The sequence below is a fragment of the Lissotriton vulgaris genome, chromosome 4_1 (assembly GCF_964263255.1).
Source record: "Lissotriton vulgaris chromosome 4_1, aLisVul1.2, whole genome shotgun sequence".
Taxonomy (NCBI): Eukaryota; Metazoa; Chordata; class Amphibia; order Caudata; family Salamandridae; genus Lissotriton; species Lissotriton vulgaris.
In genome coordinates this window covers 1,677,981,366-1,678,000,777 of record NC_141691.1, presented here as the reverse complement: position 1 = coordinate 1,678,000,777, position 19,412 = coordinate 1,677,981,366, and positions in this window count along the sequence as shown.

Here is a 19,412-nt window from a genome sequence, read left to right as displayed (position 1 = left end):
TTTGCTAAAGCGCCGGGACACCCTCTCGGGGTAGCCGTGCGCTCAAAAAGTACAGCTTAACATTAACATTAATGGAACGTCGCCCACATTGGGAAAGTGCAGCTTTTGAAGGGCATCAAAATGTAAATACCATTGCTTTTTAAATACAGTGAAACCCATCTGCTTCGTCAATGCTTGTCTAAAATATGCCCAAGGAAGCGTTTTACAACTCAGTCAAAACACATAATACAGTGAATTTTACATATACTTAAAAGGTACGTTTAACACACAGATTAACAGTTAAAATATATAACGGAAACAAACTACTGCAATCAGGACCAAAAGCAATACGTTTTCAATTCCCTCCCAAAGCAGTTGTGAGGGGCGGGCGGGCATGGTTGTGGGGGTGGCTTTGTTGTCTTCCTGTCTCAGTACAGCTCTACAACCTGATATGTATTTCTTTATCTATCTACAACTTACTCCATTTTCATTTATAGCTCTCTCCATTTCTGTTCCACCCCTTCTTATCTTTATATAGCTTTCTCTGTTTTCTGTCTCTTTGCCTCTAGCGATCACTGTTATTATTCCCTACAGTGGATTACTGATCTGGAAACAATATTAACTTTTCGCCACTTACAAAGAGCTGCATCTACTCTTTGGTGACCATACAATTAAACATCATTTTGCTGTCTTCTTACTAAAGAATTGACCTAGTTTCTCCACTGCACGTCAAAGCATTTGCCAGTTGGCAAATGAGCTAACATTATGTCGTCTGTGTCGCACCTTCCTTCTGTTAAGTGGAACCACAGAATGTGTTCTAAACCTTAACCCAGCAAATGTTTTGCTCCCTTAGCATGCTACCTTTCACATTGCATTCCTGTTTCTGTCTGTCACTTCTGCCTTCTTTGTCATACTTAAAAACCCTGCTTCCAAACTCACAAATTCGACGTAGTTTCTTTTCGGTAGATCTTTGGAATGCCTTGCCGTTCCAAAAATAGAACTACAGAACAATTCTGCGTGTTCAGGAAAATGCAATGAACATTTCTTTATTAAGGCAATTTAACATACCAATGTACCCGCATCGCAGCTTGCAATGCGTTATCTTGGTTCTTGTTTTAATGCTTTGCTAATATTTGTTCACTTTATCTTGTTTTGCATAAAGCACATCCATTAGTCAATGGGTTATTCTACTTTTTGACACTTTTTTGACTTCTTCTAAACAAGCATCAACTGCTGCTTGTCCAACTAACAGTTCGGGCTGGACTGTTCCCATGGGGAGCAGGATCAAGACTAATTTGTGTACGGCTTGGTCCAAACTGCAATAACATGGCCTGCCTCTGACATCATGGCGACTGCAATTTCTCAAGCACCCAAGCACGTGCTGTGCCTGCTCCGCCTTCCCCTCTGTGTCTCTCCCTCGAGCGCGCATATATAGACGCACTCTCGGTATCTTGTTTTGTTCTCTCAACAATTCCCAGTTTCCTTCCATTTCCTTCACTCCCCATCTGTTCTCACACACTCTTTCACATGCTGTTTATTTTCTATAGCGGCAACATACTTCATATCTGCTATTTCATATCGCTGTATCAGTAATATATATATTAACACCACCATGTATTCAAACAAATCGATCTGATATGTCTTCTCCTCATTTCAGATTAAAAATCAGGATTGCTACTGAGATTTTAAACGATACTGTATGTTCAAGGTTACAATTGGATTCATTAATGAAGTAAGCTGATTTATGTTAAAAGTGTTGTACAAAGATAAATGCAAACAGTCTTTTTAAATGAACATCTAGATAAAAAGGAATTTATGTTGAGTATTTTGATGAAATTTACAAGAACCTCTAGACAAAAAGGAAATTCTGTTGAGTATTTAGATGAAGTTAAAATGAGAATATGAAATCTTTGTAAATAAGCGGCTATCTATTTTTACACGGGTAATCTGTTTTGAATGTGAAGATTTGAAATTATGCAGACATAAAAGTAATGTATTCCATTATGTTGTTTTTAGGGGTCAATGCCACGTGCTTATTGTGTTGTCCTGAAGAAGGTCTTACGGATTAATATAATTGAAGACCGAAACGTCGACTATTGGGTCCATTTCTCCATCTATTATCAACTATATAAGTGGCCTTTACTTTAAACAAAATAAGTGTCACTTACTGTTTTTATTGCTAGATTGGACTTTTTTTTCAAATGAATTATAGGAAGACTTTAGCATTTTCTTTTTCCTTTGAAAGCATTGCAATCAACGTGAAATGTTGATATGTATCCTATAAATTTATGATCTAAAAATATAAAAGAAATATTTTTCTATAAGATTTCCAGTGTTTTTCATATTTCTCATATTGTACTTTAACTATTACATTTGAATGGTTTTTCTGCCTAATTGGCTGTTATATTGAAATTAGATCAGATAATTTGATTGTACAGATTATTGTTGGCAAATAAGATCCAAGTCTGGAAACTGGTGATTATTCTTACAAGCAAAATCCCTTGCTGGCACCATCAAACACTTTATCAATCTGTCATTAAAAGAAGTCAAACAAGAAAACCAGCATTCAATGAGTAGGGTTATTACTATCAATGCATGTAAAAAACACAGTTTTCAAAGAAATAGAAAACTCTTCTTGCGCTATGGAGGGAATCAATTTACCAACACTTGACACTCCTGCCATGCAAACGATTACTTTCATTATATACTCAAATGTGCCTCACGTAACTCCTGCCGTCTCAACTCATATCAATAAGTATAGGTAAAATGCGTTAACCCAAATACACGGTTCAGAGCTGAAAGTTCCAGAATTCCTAGCGGGAGACTCCTTTTTCTCAAAGTCTATATTGCAAACTGATCTCCGTAGTTTCTTTTCTGGAACGACCCTGGCTGTCACCGGACAACAGCAAAGTTCACGACTCAACAGACTACTAACATTTTGCCTCTAGCTGCCAGACACTATGATCTGTTAGTTTGTGGAGCTATGTGTAATTCCAGCGCCCGGAGCTTCATTGAGCTGTGTTTATTTCTATCATTTTTTGGCTCGGGTTTAAACAATTTCCATGATGTGTTTTTCTTTAAGCTTGAGCCCAGAGATCATTAAAACATATTCAACTTGAACATTTACAGCTACTTTCGGCTAGGGTATAAACTTATGTCGATACTTATTTTACAGACTGTTTTTCGCAGCATCTTCCATACTTGCTGAATTTCCTGGGTCACTTCTTTCTAGTTTATCTGTTGCTGCCGCATTCATTTCCAAACCAGGCTAATAAGAGATGGCAGGATTTCGGGACACCAATGCTATTTCGCGATCGCTATTATAAAAAATGTTTTAAAAACGCCAAGTGGGGCGCGCGCGCCACAGCGAACATGTGGTTTCAATTATGGCGCCCTTGTCTGGGCACGATAATTGAAACCACATGGACTTTGGTGCGCGTAACAGACAGGCCATGGGCGGAGCAATGCGCTCGCCTTTGGCCTATTGCATGCCGTCTTTCAGAAACACACACACGCAAAGGCCAACCACGGAAGCCAAAAGGAAAAGCACACGCACAAGCGTGTGCGATTCTAGGCTCTGATTTGGATCCCCACACAAAAAGACTCTTGCTGCGCAAGCCCTAAAAACCAGATGCTGGCGAAAATTTCTGGGAGGAACCCTCCTGCTGGTTTGATCTTTTCAGCGGTAGCGTCTTACCCTCTGGCTGGGCGTGCCTCCGATGGGCATGCATGAATATTCCACTCTTACGTTTTCTTTCCCAGTCTTGTCTGAATGTATTCCCTTCTAACTGTCATCGGAGTCGTAGCTGCCGATGTGAAACAGCAAACTGTCAACTATGGGGGTGAAACTGAAGGAGACTTTGGGGAGCTATCGGACTGTGTGTCGAGAGGATCGATGGTGCAGTCGGTGTTGTTGTCTTTTTGCGGTGTAGTGACGTGGAGGTGTAATCGTACGTATGTGAAGGGGGGATTTGGAGCCCTCATAACGGGGTATCCCAGTGTAGAAGCGGAGAGCTCCCAGTATAACTTTAGCATAGCATTGGATTTAGTCCGGTGGGCCCTGTCGTGAGTCTTCTGCTACTGACCAGACGGGGGATAGAGGTGGGGTCTGGGATTGAGAGTCTGCTGGTACTTCCGCAGGGGCTGTTTCGTGTGTGAATGTGTACAATAACGGCGCTCATTCGAAGGAAATGGGATGCTTTCGGATTCCCTTTACTTCCTCTTCTCTCAGGACCTTTTCCTCCGCCTTAATCCATTTTTTGCTGGCACCTACCCAGGCTGCTTCCAGGGGTTCCATTGGGGCTCGCCAGTGCATGGCTATTCCCCTTTTTAGTAAAAGAACAGCGAGAGACAAAGCTGTTCTGCACTTTTTCGGTCTTTCCGCCTACGGAAGATCCAGAGAGTGCACACTTCCCACATGGACATAGTCTGGATGTTAGTCGTCACCCTAAGCGTCTGGTGGAGTCGTTCCCAGTAGTTTTGCATGGTGGGGCATTCCCAGAACAAGTGCTTAAAGTCTGCCTCAGGGGTTTGACATCGGGGGCATGAGAATTGTGTGTCTGGATAAAAACGGAGGAGACGGTGTGGCGTGAGGTAAGCTCTGTGGAGGACATTGTATTGAATGTTCCTGAAACGCCCCATCCTGGATACCTTTTTGGGGTATTCTAAGGCTGTATCCCATTCTCTATCGTTAAACACCCTCCCCATTTCGGTTTCCCATATCTGATGCAAAGACTAACGAGGGGAGGATCAGTTCCCGAACGGCATTGTATAGCCATGTTACCAGATGAAGGCCCGCTCACATGTGTAAAATGGTGTCCATAACTGGGTGTGTTGGAGGTTCCCCCTTGTTTGGCTCCCAGTAGCGGCGACTACTGTCTACGAGTTGCCTGCGTGTTAAAAACTGGCCTGGAGGGAGGCCATATTGTTCAGTCATTTGAGCATACGTCCTGAGTTGGCCCTCCTCAAACAGGGACTCTACCTCCGTGACTGCAAAGCCGGTCCAGACTTGGAGAGTGGCAGCAGTATAGTATTTCTCTTCTCTGGGGAACCTACCAGATGGAGTAGGGGGGAGTACGGAAGTCTTCCTTTGGACATGCGGTCGATTCTCATCATGCATGTGCAGGCTGTGGATATCTGGAGCGGTCGTGTATGCATGGGCTTGGTGCCCGGTAGCAGCATTCTGTGGACTGCTGGTAGTGATATGCGGCTCTCCTCAGTCGTGGCCTCCCCGGTATGTCGCTCTGCTGTCCAGTGTGACAACCACTGTAACTGGGAGGAAGTATGCCTCAAAAGATGGCGCTCCTAATCCCCCCCCCCGATTCGTGGGTAAATATAATGTAGACAATGCCACCCTGTGTCAATTCCCTTGCCAGATCAGCTCGGTGAGTAGGGTATCTAATTCTTTAAAGAACGGGCGCGGCGGTATAACTGGAAGATTGGCGAAGTGGTAGAGTAGCCTGGGGACCATAATCATTTTTGCTAGCGCTACTCGCTCAATGGGGGCTAGAGGCAATGTTTTCCAGAACCCCACTGACCATACTATCCCCAACGCCTCACGGTGATTCCCTTCGTACAGGTCCTCCGGTGAGTGATACAATCTCACTCCTAGATATCTGGCTGCATCGGCGCTCCATGCAAGTGTCTGAGTTCCGACCTGAATCTCGAATGGGGTTAAGTTGAGACTCTGCGGATAAATAGTGGATTTTTCCCAGTTAACGTTAAGGCCGGAGGCCTCCTCGAATTCCCTTAGTGACGACCAGATAGGGGTCAAGTCTTGGGTAGGGTCATGGACATAAATTAAAAGGTCATCCGCTTATAGGGATACGCAATGCACTGTGTCTGCCAGTGGAATGCCCCAGGTCTTGCCCTGCTGTCACAGGCGTATCGCTAGGGGTTCCACCGCTAGGATGAACAGAAGGGGAGATAGTGGTCACCCCTGACTGGTTCCCCTTTCTATTGCGAACAATGGAGAGATATATTTATCTATTCTGACTCGTGAGGTAAGGCCTGTGTAGAGGAGCTTTGTGTATGCAATCAGTGTGGGTCCTATGTTTATTTTGCAGAGAACATCAAATAAGTATGGCCAGAGCAGCATATCAAAGGCCTTTCGAGGTCTAGTATTAGACATGCTGCGTTGGGGAACTGCGCTCTTGCCCTGTCTTGGATATAGAATAACCTACGTAGGTTTTGCGAGGTGTTACGTCGTGGGATAAGCCCGCATTGATCTGGGTGGATTAATGGCATCATGATTTGGGCATACCGGTCCGCTAGTAGTTTGACCAGTATCTTACAGTCTACGTTTAGGAGGGTGATTGGCCTGTATGAGGAGGGGAGTGTTGGGTCTCTGTGCGGTTTTGGGAATGTAACTATGATTGATTCCCTAAGGGAGCCCGGGAGTTCGCTTTTGTCTAGTGAGTCGTTATACATGGTCACCGTGCTGGGGGTCAATCAGGCTGAGAAGGTGCTATAATAGTAGGAAGCCGTGCTAACGCTCTAATTACCTGGGAAGTGTCCGTGGACTTTATTTTCACCTCCAGTGCTTTTTTGTCCGCGGGCGGGATTTGGGGCAACTGTAATGGGTGTAGGAATCTAGTAGTCGATTGATGGTCGCGCTGCTCTGGGGCCCGGTAAATATCAGAATAATAATCGTAAAAGATGCATTGAAGGTCTAGCTGTGAATGTCTAAGGATACCAGCCTTGCCCACTATTTCAGTAATTGGTTTCACATCCGGGACTTGCTGGTGAGCCCAGCTAGGAGTGTCCCCACCCTATTGCCTACCCAGGGGACCTTGGAAGCATAAACCCTAAAATTATATTTGTGAAGGTCTCTCAGCATCTCCGCATAGGTTGTTTTGGCGATGGCTACTTGATCTGGGGTGGCCTCGTCTGCATCAGCTTTTTTCGTTAGAGCTGCTAGTATTTGTTCTGACTCCTGCAATGTCTTCTCTAGTGTTCTACATAACCGTACTATTTGTTGTAAGCAATGTACCCTCGCTACAACTTTGAATGTGTCCCATTCAATCAGGCGATATGACGCCATGCCCGTGTTTAGTGTGAAGTGCTCTTGGATGTGTTCCCAGTCATCGTGACTGAACACCTGGTCTGTGAGGCAGTCTTGCAGCAATTTCCTGGTGGGTATGGGGGGGATGAGGTGGTTTCCATCTGTGGGTCAATATGTGTGCATCGTAATCTGATAGCTCCCTTCCCAAATACTCTGTGTGCTGTACTTTTGGGAGTAGTGTGGTGGAGCAGAGGAATCGATCTAGGCGTCTACACAGGTTATGTGGAATGGAGTGGAAGGAGTATAGCTTGGCAGTCTGGTTCCGCACTCGCCATGCGTTTGTTAATGCCCAGTGTTTCACCTATATGTTAAAAAGTTCTGTCTGCTTATGTGCTGGGTAATGCGCTGGTGGGGGGGTGGGATCGGTCTAGGCTAGTGTCCAGGATGCAGTTGTAGTCACCGCCTAACAACCACGGGACTAGCGTGTGTTGGGTTAACATTCCTGTAAGGCGACTCTATAAAGGGGCTTGTTCTACATTGGGGACGTATATACTCCCGATCAGTATGGGATGTTCTTCTAATAGTACAACCTTCTAATAGTGGGCCAGGGGCCTTTTAAACCTGTTTATTGTTCGTACAGCACAGCTTCACTGCCGAGCGAAATGTACCTCTTCAACCTCAAAACCCATGACTGCAGATGGACTCCATGGTTAGGCAGGAAACGGCCCATTAAAGAGTCCAAAAGCATACAAATAAGTTGTTTTACAATTTTATTAATCGTAGTGCTACATGTATACTACTTTGTCACCAAATGGCGCAGTATAAATCTAGAGAAATCTGAAAAACTGAAACCTCTGTTATACTCTAGCATATTACGGTCTTTTTTGTTCCTAATGCATTCCCTTTTTTGCCACATACCACGGTTTTAATTGTTACCACCAGCTAGATTCAGTTTGCTTTACTTGCGCTGCTCCTACAAATGAAGGCAAGGATACTTACTTAATCTTTGGCGTCCCATTTCTCCACATTTACAGTGGTTTCAAAACCTTTAATTTTGCTTTTTATGCAACTGTACTTTTTTCATCTGCTAATATTATTGATTCTCCTAAACAATGTTGATTCTCATAGGTTTCACTTCATAGAAAATCAGGCTTGCATTAAAGATAAGAAGGCTAGCCTTATGCAATAACCTTTATTTGCCCCTTCTGAGCAGCAAATACTTCAAAGAATCCAGAAGTAAAACACTAAACATCAAACAATGGAAAATGGAACTCCACAGTCCAACAGAAGCCTCTTTTCTGTGTCATCTTCTTCCTAAAAGGATCTCCTAAAAAGATCTTGCTCGTTGCACCAAAGTCGTCATTAATTCCCTGCAATCTAAAAATGCCAATTAAACTTCTTTCCTCAGTTGCATATTTTCGCTTCACAGTAGACTGCTAATTCTATTCTATTTATTTCTACTTAAAAGATTAATAGAGAGCAACAGCTGCCTCAGCCAAGAGGCGTCCCGGCCCTAACAGCAAATAGGCAATCACAGCGCAAGAAGGAACCAGAGCAACCTACACAGTGGGAAAGAGAAAGGTTTTGATAGCTTTCCGAAATTCAAGAAAGTTGCTGAGGCTTCGAATATGGAGGGGCAATCCTCCTTTTTTATAAAAACAGCCTCATAACATACAACCAATAACTACACACCGAAGTAGGGAAGTAGAGATAATGCTAGCCTCCTTGTCTTTAATAATATCACAAGTCTCTATGCTTTAAAACCTTTAGGAATAGACATTATGGCAAGACACAAAGCTAGCATTTTGGATGTTTAAAGCCTTTCAACGCATTGCTTGAAATATGTTCAATTGGTCTGAAATAAAATTTCCTAAACACCTCCGCGTTCGACTAGTCTGCTGCTTTCAAAACCCCTACTGTAGTCCCCCATTCATAAAAACTTTAATAGCTATTGCACCCCTAACCGAATGTGCTGCAAACAAAAATACATGTATATCTGCCTCCTTCATTATTGACTTCACCCATCTAGCTATAGCAATGTGACTTTGGAGTGTGGCTAGGTCATACTTCACGCAATACCATTATCATAATAAAAATACGAGAAACATCCGAGGGGTGCTCGAGGGAACAGCTGGAAAATGGCCACCCACGTATCCTCCGTGACCATGGTACACAAAGAGCAAAATGCACAAAAAAGATCCAGTTCTCGAGCAGAAAGCAGAACTATATCATCAGATCTATCAGTCCAAGAAAATAAATATCTGAATCTTGTCTGTAAGTATTCTTTTTATTTCCTCATACTGTTTAGCACCATCAATGCTGATGGTATTCCCCTCCTGTGCTGACTATGAATTATTCCCATTGTTCATGACGAGCTGGTGAACGAGAGGTGTACCTCATGACGAGCTGAGCTAGTCATGAGCATCGAAGGGGTTAAAGCCATAGGCATCTTACAAGTGGCTCATGGCAGCAAAAGGCATAGCAGATATAGCCTAGATGTAGCCAACACATGTTTCTTCTTGGGTTTATCGCCCATTGACTTCCGCGGGCTAAAATAACAACAATAAAAAACATACACTCAGATGACATACAGTGTTTGTCTACATATTACTGTTATGTCAATACTGGTCATCAGAACATTAGTAGTTCATCTAGCAGAGTAAAAGTCCAGAAGGGAATATGGTAAGGTAGGGGAGAAGACCACCAAGAGATCCACATGGTAGAAAGTAAGAATCTGGTAAGGCGTGCAGTATAGTAAACGTGAAGAGCAGTTCGAGAAATTGGGGGTTTAGAAGGAAATACCCACATAGATCGAATATGCTTATCATGCATAAGATATGGATATAGTCCAACCGAAGTTGTGTGCACATGCTCAAAAAGTACAAAAGTGTTTATAAGGGAAGAAACGGACACCCAACGTGTGCGGTGCTTTGCGAACATAGGAGTATTAGCATATCACGAGGAGAACCAATAGCTCGTGGTTTTGTGAGACACAGATATATCACTCAGCAATCATTAATCCAAAATCAGGTCTGCCATAAAAAGGGCAAAGGCTGGAAGTAATCCCATTCAAGATGGGTCAGCAACAGAGAAGGAGATAATGGAAGATAGGGAAGTGATCATATGAAACCCGTTTAGGTTAAGACTAGAGGTAACAATAAGTAGGCATTTGCAAATATTTGAGCTAAGAAATATTATATATATATACATATATACAAAACTTTGCAGGAAACCCAACTTCAAGGAGCAGCCACACACGAATAAAATGCAATCCTTTAATCGTCAACTTGCCAGCAGGTTTCAACAGAGATGCTTTCTCTTATTCAAAGGCCATACGCGTTTCAAGAGCAACGGCTCTCTTCATCAGTGGCACAGTACATCTGTTCGTTCAGCGTGCTGTTAATTAAAAAGTCCCCGCCCACTGGGCGTGTCATGCTTCAGCGGCGTTGTTGTGGGATCTGTAGTCCTTTAATATCGGTACAGTACATCAAAGGAAAATGATGCAAATATTTATCCCAAGTGGGTGAGAAGGCACATCGCTGTCATCTGCCTGCCCTGCTTCTTAGTTGTAGAAGGAGCGTTGCTAGGGCGCCCCTGCAGTGCCCCAGAACTTTTCGCAACAAAGGACACGAAAAGTTCTGGGGCACTGCAGGGGCGCCCTAGCAACGCTCCTTCTACAACTAAGAAGCAGGGCAGGCAGATGACAGCGATGTGCCTTCTCACCCACTTGGGATAAATATTTGCATCATTTTCCTTTGATGTACTGTACCGATATTAAAGGACTACAGATCCCACAACAACGCCGCTGAAGCATGACACGCCCAGTGGGCGGGGACTTTTTAATTAACAGCACGCTGAACGAACAGATGTACTGTGCCACTGATGAAGAGAGCCGTTCCTCTTGAAACGCGTATGGCCTTTGAATAAGAGAAAGCATCTCTGTTGAAACCTGCTGGCAAGTTGAAGATTAAAGGATTGCATTTTATTCGTGTGTGGCTGCTCCTTGAAGTTGGGTTTCCTGCAAAGTTTTGGATATATATATATATATATATATATATATATAACCTACTGGCGGTTGCCAGTAGGTATATATAGTTAGGATTTTTTCTCTATGGGATTTTTGAAAATTCTATGTCTAATAACTTTGGCGTTTGTGGACGGAATTGGCTGAAATTTTCAGGAAAATGGAACATTATGTTTCTGAGCAGCCCCTGACAATTTGGGGGGGTTTCATCAAGAGGGGGGCCGAGAAAAAAGGGGGTCCCAAAACGCGTTTTTCCCATGTTAATTTCCATAGGGCGGTTGGCCTCACTTTTAGCTCGAACGGCTGAATGGATTTGCACGAAACTTGGCAAAATTGTAGGGACTGTTAGCCCGATGTGCCTTTGCTAGGTCTCAATATATGTGCTCCAGTGGATTTTGAGTAATTTAGGTTCAAAAAAAGATATATATCTGGGCGGAGCCTAACCACACATCTGATCTGATTGGCTGTCAGCACTTCATCCAAGAAGTGTTGGCAGCCATCTTGGGACCAATATACATGATAGCACCTCATTAAAAAGCATTGTAGTTAATAGAGGGTTTTAGGACTTTAGTTACATTATAAATCATTTGTTGATGGTACCATACTCGTTTTAGGAATTGTGGTGGGTTCTAAGGTGATTTTACCATGTGAAAAAACCTTCTGCTGTGATATCATGAATATTGTTTGAAAGAAAACTAATATCTCATGATTTTCCCACAGTGGTTTGGAAGGGGATCTATAAGCTAAACTGAAAGCATATTTTCTGTAAATTCACATTATTTTTCTCAGTCATGTGAAAATGAAGTCTGACATTCTCAGTAAAACATGTACATCCAACAAGGACAGAGACTGTCAGTTGATTCCTTTGTGTTCTACTGCAGCCTCCTAGAGTGTTCTAAAGAACAACTAGAGCGCTAACAGTCCTACTTATTACAAAGGTATGGCACACCTGAAGCCATCTTGATTGGAATAAAGTGGTAACTCTTAAAACATTTAATTTAAAAAGAAACAACATGAGGGGGTATATTTTGCCATAGAAAGTATGATTAGTGCTGCAGAATGAAAAATTAGGGCACATTTTGAGTGACTTCTCAAATCCTTTTCTATTTCATTAAAACATTCTGACATGTAGTCTCCCAAAATGGCCACCAGAGACAAAAGAGCCCAAATGTAGCCCAAATATCACCCAGATGTAGCCCAAGTACAGCCCAATGACAGAATGTCCCAGAGTGTTCTAAAGAACAACTAGAGCGCTAACAGTCCACTTATTACAAAGGTATGGCACACCTGAAGCCATCTTGATTGGAATAAAGTGGTAACTCTTAAAACATTTAATTTAAAAAGAAACAACATGAGGGGGTATATTTTGCCATAGAAAGTATGATTAGTGCTGCAGAATGAAAAATTAGGGCACATTTTGAGTGACTTCTCAAATCCTTTTCTATTTCATTAAAACATTCTGACATGCAGTCTCCCAAAATGGCCACCAGAGACAAAAGAGCCCAAATGTAGCCCAAATATCACCCAGATGTAGCCCAAGTATAGCCCAATGACAGAATGTCCCAGAGTGTTCTAAAGAACAACTAGAGCGCTAACAGTCTTACTTATGACAAAAGTATGGCACACCAGAAGCCATCTTGCTTGAAATGAAGTGGTAAGTCTGAAAACACTCAATTTAAAAAGGAACAACATGAGGGGGTTAATTTTGCCATAGAAAGTATGATTAGTGCTTCAGAAAGAAAAATTAGGGATCATTTTGAGTGACTTCTCAAATCCTCTTCTATTTCATTAAAAAAAATTCTGACATGCAGACTGAAACATGCACTTTGAATACCAGCAGCAGACGTCCCTGGTGAGCAGTAGCTTTACTACAGTGATCTAATGTGCAACTAGAGTGCTAACATTCATAATTTATGGCAAATGTGTGACACATCTGAATGCCTTCTTGATGGAACCAAAGTAAACAAGCATTGAAAATGCAATAGATCTCGCCCTCGTTTAAGTTAAAGCCATTCTGTTTGTAATGAGGTGGCTTTTTAGCTTTGCTTTTATTAGTGTTTTTTCAACTTTCATGTAAATAACATGCATCTGTATGCATATAAGTAAATGTATGCATGCATTTATGTTTGTATTTATATAGATATACAGATGATATATGTTTATATATGTATGTATATATATATATTCACTGAAAAAAACATAGGTTATAGACCATATATAGTTAGGAATTAGCATTTACAAAACCTTGAAAATTCACTGAAAAAACCATAGGTTATAGACCATATATAGTTAGGAATTAGCATTTACAAAACCTTGAAAATTCACTGAAAAAACCATAGGTTATAGACCATATATAGTTAGGAATTAGCATTTACAAAACCTTATTTTACTCACACAAAACCATTGAAATTCCATATATAGTTAGTTGCACTAACTATATATCGCGCACCCGCAATCCACTGCTGATGATGTCACATATTACATCATTCATGACATGGTCAGTGACATCACTGATGACATCACTGATGACATCTCAAATGACATCACTGATGACATCACTGATGACAACATCCAGTGACTGTATGTTTCTGTAAAGTTAAAATATGTCTTACATATTGAAGAATGAGTGGATGTATAAGTGTCTGGATGAAGGATTTAGTAGGTGCATGACTGACTGTATGAGTGAGTGATTAAATGTGTCTCACTGAGTGCATGGGTTAGTGACTAAACTGTCTTAATTTGTGCATCATTATGTCTGTTGTTCTGTAAACTGTTGCATGTGTTGATAAGTAGCTATGTGAGTAACTATATGGGTTATTGAATGGTTGCCCAAGTATTTGTATGGGAGACTGAGTGTGTGTGTGGGTGGCTGGGAGGTGTATGACTCTGTGCATAGATGTGTGAGCAGTTGATTCACTAGATGTATGGTTTCAAAAGTGCATGTGGAAACAGCTGTATGGGCGGTTGACTGTGTGCATGATTGTATTGGTGAGTGAATGGATATCTCAGTGCTACATGTCAAAGTAAGTACATATGTAAAACACAGTACATGTGAGAGTTGACATATATAAATAACTGTGCATAAGAGCCAGTGAATGTGTGAGTGGCTGTATGGATCATTGTGAACTTGTATCAGGGATTGTATAAGAGAGTAAATATGTGTTAGTATACGTTTGAATAAGTAAAGTTTGTATAACTGTATAGTTGAGGAAATGGAGGTGTGATTGATTCTTTGCATGACTGACTAGGTGTGTGAGTAACTCCATGGATGAGTGACAGTCTGTGAGTGTCTGTTTACACTGATTGTATCTAAGGTTATATTAGAGTCTGAAGAGGTTCATCGTATTATCACATGAATGATATCATCAGTGATGTGATCAGTAATGTCAAATGAGATGTCATCAGGGATGTCATCAGTGATGTCATTTGAGATGTCATCAGTGATGTCATTTGAGATGTCATCAGTGATGTCATCAGTGATGTCACTGACCATGTCATGAATGATGTAATATGTGACATCATCAGCAGTGGATTGCGGGCGCGCGATATATAGTTAGTGCAACTAACTATATATGGAATTTCAATGGTTTTGTGTGAGTAAAATAAGGTTTTGTAAATGCTAATTCCTAACTATATATGGTCTATAACCTATGGTTTTTTCAGTGAATATATATATATATATATATATATATATATATATATATATATATATATATATATATATATATATATATATCAGGTATAAAACTATGTCAGCACCAAAGCCTAGTGGAGTGGTGTGGCTCACCAGTTAGAGGCGGCAGACCCGGGAGCAGAAGTCTAATCTGGGGTCCCACTCGGCAACTCTGGGCATTAGCTTGCCTAATCTCCACAACGCCACCCCCCTTCCCCCCCCCCCCACGCCGGGGATGCCTGGCTCCACCCTGGGGACTCCCAGCAGGGACCATCCCACAGGGAAAGCCAGGACAGGTTCCCCAGCGTTGCACAGCGCCAGGAAACCTCCGGGTAGCAGCGCGCTTTACAAGTGCAAACATAATAATAATAATAGATGCTCCAGGATAGTATATAGGGACATATATAAGTATATCATAAAAATCATGATGGTCTGCTCAAAGTCATATTAGGAATAAATTTATTTTATCTTAGAAATGCTTGTATCCCAGGTCGGGTGGTCAGATGTATGATCAGATATCTAGAGTTGAGGATGAATCCTAGGTTGCGTGCATGGTTGGTGGGTGTTGGTGCTGTTCCCAGTGAGGTCGGCCACCAGGAGTTGCCCCGGGCTGAGGGGGTGGGTCGGAGGATGAGCACCTCCGTCTTGTCAGAGTTCAGCTTCAGAAGGCTGCTCCTCATCCAGTCGGCGACAGCCTTCATTCCCTCGTGAAGGTTGGTTTTGGCAGTGTGTGGGTCCTTGGTGAGGGAGTGGATGAGCTGGGTGTCGTCGGCGTAGGAGATGATGTGGAGGTCATGATGGCGGGCCACTTGTGCGAGGGGGGCCATGTAGACGTTGAACAGCATCGGGCTGAGGGATGAGCCCTGGGGGACGCCGCAGATGATGATGGTGGCTTCGGATCGGAAGGGTGGGAGGGAGGCGGACTCTCTGGGTTCGGCCTGAGAGGAAAGATGTGGTCCAGTCAAGGGCCTTCTCTTGGATTCCGGCTTTTAGGAGGCGTGTTTTTAGAGTGCGAAGGTATACCGCGTCAAAGGAGGTTGACAGGTCCAGGAGGATGAGGGCTGATGTTTCGCCGTTGTCTAGTTGGGGTCTGATGTCGTGGCGGCGATGAGGGCTGTCTCGGTGCTGTGGTTGCGTCTGAATCCGGACTGGGACGGGTCCAAGATGTTGTGGTCTTCCAGGTGGCGGGCCAGTTGCATGTTGACAATTTTCTCGATGACCTTTGCCGGGAACAGAAGCAGGGAGATGGGCCGGAGGTTCTTGAGGTCCGCTTTGGGCTTCTTGAGGAGTGCGTTGATTTCGGCGTGCTTCCAGCTTTCCGGGAATGTCGCTGTTTCAAAAGGAGAGGTTGATGACCTTCCGTAGTTGGGGTGCGATGGATGAGTCTGCTTTGTTGAATACGTGGTGTGGGTACGGGTCTGACCGAGATCCTGAGTGGATGGAGTTCATGACCTTGCGTGTCTCATCATGTGTGAACGTTGGACCAGGAGGTCAGGCAGATGACACTGGTAGTGTTCACGGGGGGGGGGGGGGGGTGGAGTCTGGCATAGTCGGGCGGCAGTGGTGTTGAGCTGTTGTGGCTGCTAATCTGATGATGTGTGCGGGTGGCGTCCTTGTGGGCTGCGCGGTTGTCCGGTGTGCGTTCGTGGAGCCATATCTTCTCCAGTTTCCGCCATGCGCATTTGGAGGTCTGGAGCTCGTTTGTGAACCAGGTGGCTCTCTTGCTGGCGTGGCTGTTGGAGGGTTTCTTGAGCGGGGCGAGGGAGTTGTCGATCCACTGTCTGAGGTTGCGGGCTGCGGCGTCTGGGTTGGTGGGGTCAGTGGGTGGGTTTTGGGCGAGGGTGGTTATAAGCTGTTCGGCTGTGACTTTGCTCCAGCAGCAGCGAGGCAGCTGTTGGGTGCGGCGGTGCGTGGTTGGTTTCTTGAAGGTGAAATGGATGCAACAGTGGTCGATCCACTGGAGTTCGGTGGTGTGGTCGAAGGTAACGTGGGAGCCTGTGGAGAAGACTGGGGTCGAGCGTGTGGCCGGCGGCGTGTGTGGGTGGGTGCGGTGACGAGTTGTCTGAGGCCGAGGTTGGCGAGGTTGTCTATGAGGATGGCGGAGTGGGCGTTGTTGTTGTTCTCGGGGTGGAAGTACAGGTCCCGGAGAAAGATGTAGTCCGTGGAGGCGAGTGCGTGGGTGCTCGCGAGGTCAGCGATGGAGTTACTGAACTAAGCCCGGGGTCCAAGGGGTCTGTAGATGAGCGTTCCTCTAAGGGTGGTGTTGGGGTCAGTGTGGATCCATAAGTGCAGGTGTTAGGTGGTGTTGAGGGTGTCGTCTGCGTGGGTGGTGAGCTTGAGGGTGGACTTGTGGATGATGGCTATTCCTCCTCAGGTTCCGTTGGCGTGGTCCCTGCAGGTGATCTTGTAGCCGTCCGGGATGACTATGGCGAAGTCGGGCGCCGAGGAGTCGTTCCACCAGGTCTCGATCCGGAACGCCACGTCTGGGGCTGAGGTGTCTATCAGATCCCAGAGCTCGACTGCGTGTTTGCATGCGGAGTGGGTGTTCAGGAGTATGCAGCGGAGGTGGCTGGGTCCAGTTCTTGGAGGTTTGGTGGTTCTGTCGCAGGTGAAGCTGCAGGTGCGGCAGGCGAAGGGTCTGTGGGTCCGTTTCGGGGCTGCCTGGAAGCAGATGTGGTTTCAGCCTGCATTGAGTGCGTGGAGGGTGCTGTGTCGTAGTGGATTCTGGTGTTGTGGCATTCGCGGGGTCTTTTACTTCTGTTGTTACTGTGTACCAGAAGTAAAAGGTTGAGTCCTCATGGGAGGTTACAAATGAAGACAAGGGGGTACTAAGGAGGGACTGATAAGCATATTAACGAATCAGAAGCTAGCATTTACAATGGACAATGACACAAGCCAATGACAGATATGGGCGGAGAGTGAGCGGGCTTCAACTCCATACTCTGATACAGCAAGCCTTGCAGAGCAGCACATGCGCTGCCCAGGCCCAACTTAAAAACTGTGGAATGCCCCCACATCTGTTACCATAGCATGATAACATGATAACTGCACCCTTAGATTGGGCCACAGTCCCTACAGTTAAATCCACATTTTAGTTTGCATTTGGATGCAACAAGTTCATCACTCACCACGTGTGGAAATGGCCTCTTCCTGTGCAATGGCATACTGACCACAAAGTTTTGCTAGTGCTCATAAAGCATGGATATAAAGGTCCTAATGACAGGTAGCATTAGCAGTGTGTAAAAGCCAAGTTGCCAGAGGGAAAACTTTGTGAGCCAAAGTGTCAGGTTTCTTAGACTGTCTAGAGGTTGTAGAAAAGGAATTTGTATTCTGCTTCAAAGACATCAAAATACCCAGAATTTCAGGTGATGGATAGGAGGACTAAACATATTTGCCACCAGGAGCTAAAGCTATAGCACCTGGCTATCAGCCTATGGACTGCTAGCCCTGAAAAGAGGTCTCCCTTGCTACAATTATAGTGTCTTGGTGTACCTTGTTAAAAGAAGATAGGACAGAAACTGTTGAAGAGGCAGGGGGATCAACTTATGAATCATAACCATCCATGCGTCCATAGCCCTTCTTCTCCATTGCCCAGGTATCTGTATCTAAACCAATAATTTCCTCTACATATACTTGGCATAGAGAGGTACACATAGGGATTCATCACTGAAGTAAGCCTCGATGTCTTCCCTTGCCATATGGATGATAACTTGTTCACATCCATACATCAGCCAGCTCTGGGGCTAGCTTCGTGGCCAGCATCACCACCTACTTTGGGGTTGACACAGAGGGATACCCTGAATTAATGGGGGCATAGGGACAAGACAGTACTTAGGTCAGTTTTGACTACACTTCAAGCACTATGGCTGAACTTGCAGAGAGAGCAGCCAGAGTGACCTAACCGTTGACACAGTGAAATCTTATCGAGAAGAAGAAAAAAGACAGAGGATCACATCTAGCCTTCTTTCTGTATCCCGCAATTATTGGCAGCTTTTCAACAAGGTAAACTTTGATTTACATATATATGTACAGTATGGCTTCTATCATGCAAACCCACCCCAAAATGGGTTTCAGAGCTCCGCACAATGTAAATGTAAATGTACAGTAATTTTATAGAGCGCAAATCACCGAGCGGTTTCTAAGCGCTTGCTTAGGGAACCCGTCCTGGTATTCCCCTGTGAGATAATCCCGGCAGGGTATCCACAAGGTGAAAGCCAGGCATCCCGCCACGAGGGGCCGTTGTGGAGATTAAGCAAGCTATTGCCCAGAGTCGCAGAGTGTGAACCCGTGAATCGAGTAGGCACCGGAGCGAGAATTGTCGAGTCCATGGACACTCAAGACCCCGCTGAGCCGGGAATTGAACCCTGGTTCCGGGCTGACCTCTGCTTCCAGGTCTGCCTCCTCTAGCCAGTGAGCCACACTTCTCCACAATCATAGTGCAGGCAGCAGGGATGGAATATAAATAGGATCCACACATAAGAGCCGAATTTCCAATAAAAGGCGGCGGATTTAAAGCGCTATACAGCTGCTTTATAGAATCGCATTTAGAAGCACATTAACCTAGAGTGCAGCCAAGTTAGAAGGTGCTGAACACTCGAGCTAGCAGTGAGCGGGTACGACCAGCTGCTGGAAATGTACAGGATGAGATGAGTAGAAACAAGCATACAATCTGCTGTCGAACACGTCATGTAGGACAATTTCAAAATGTGTGCTATTTCATGACGGTCCGTAAC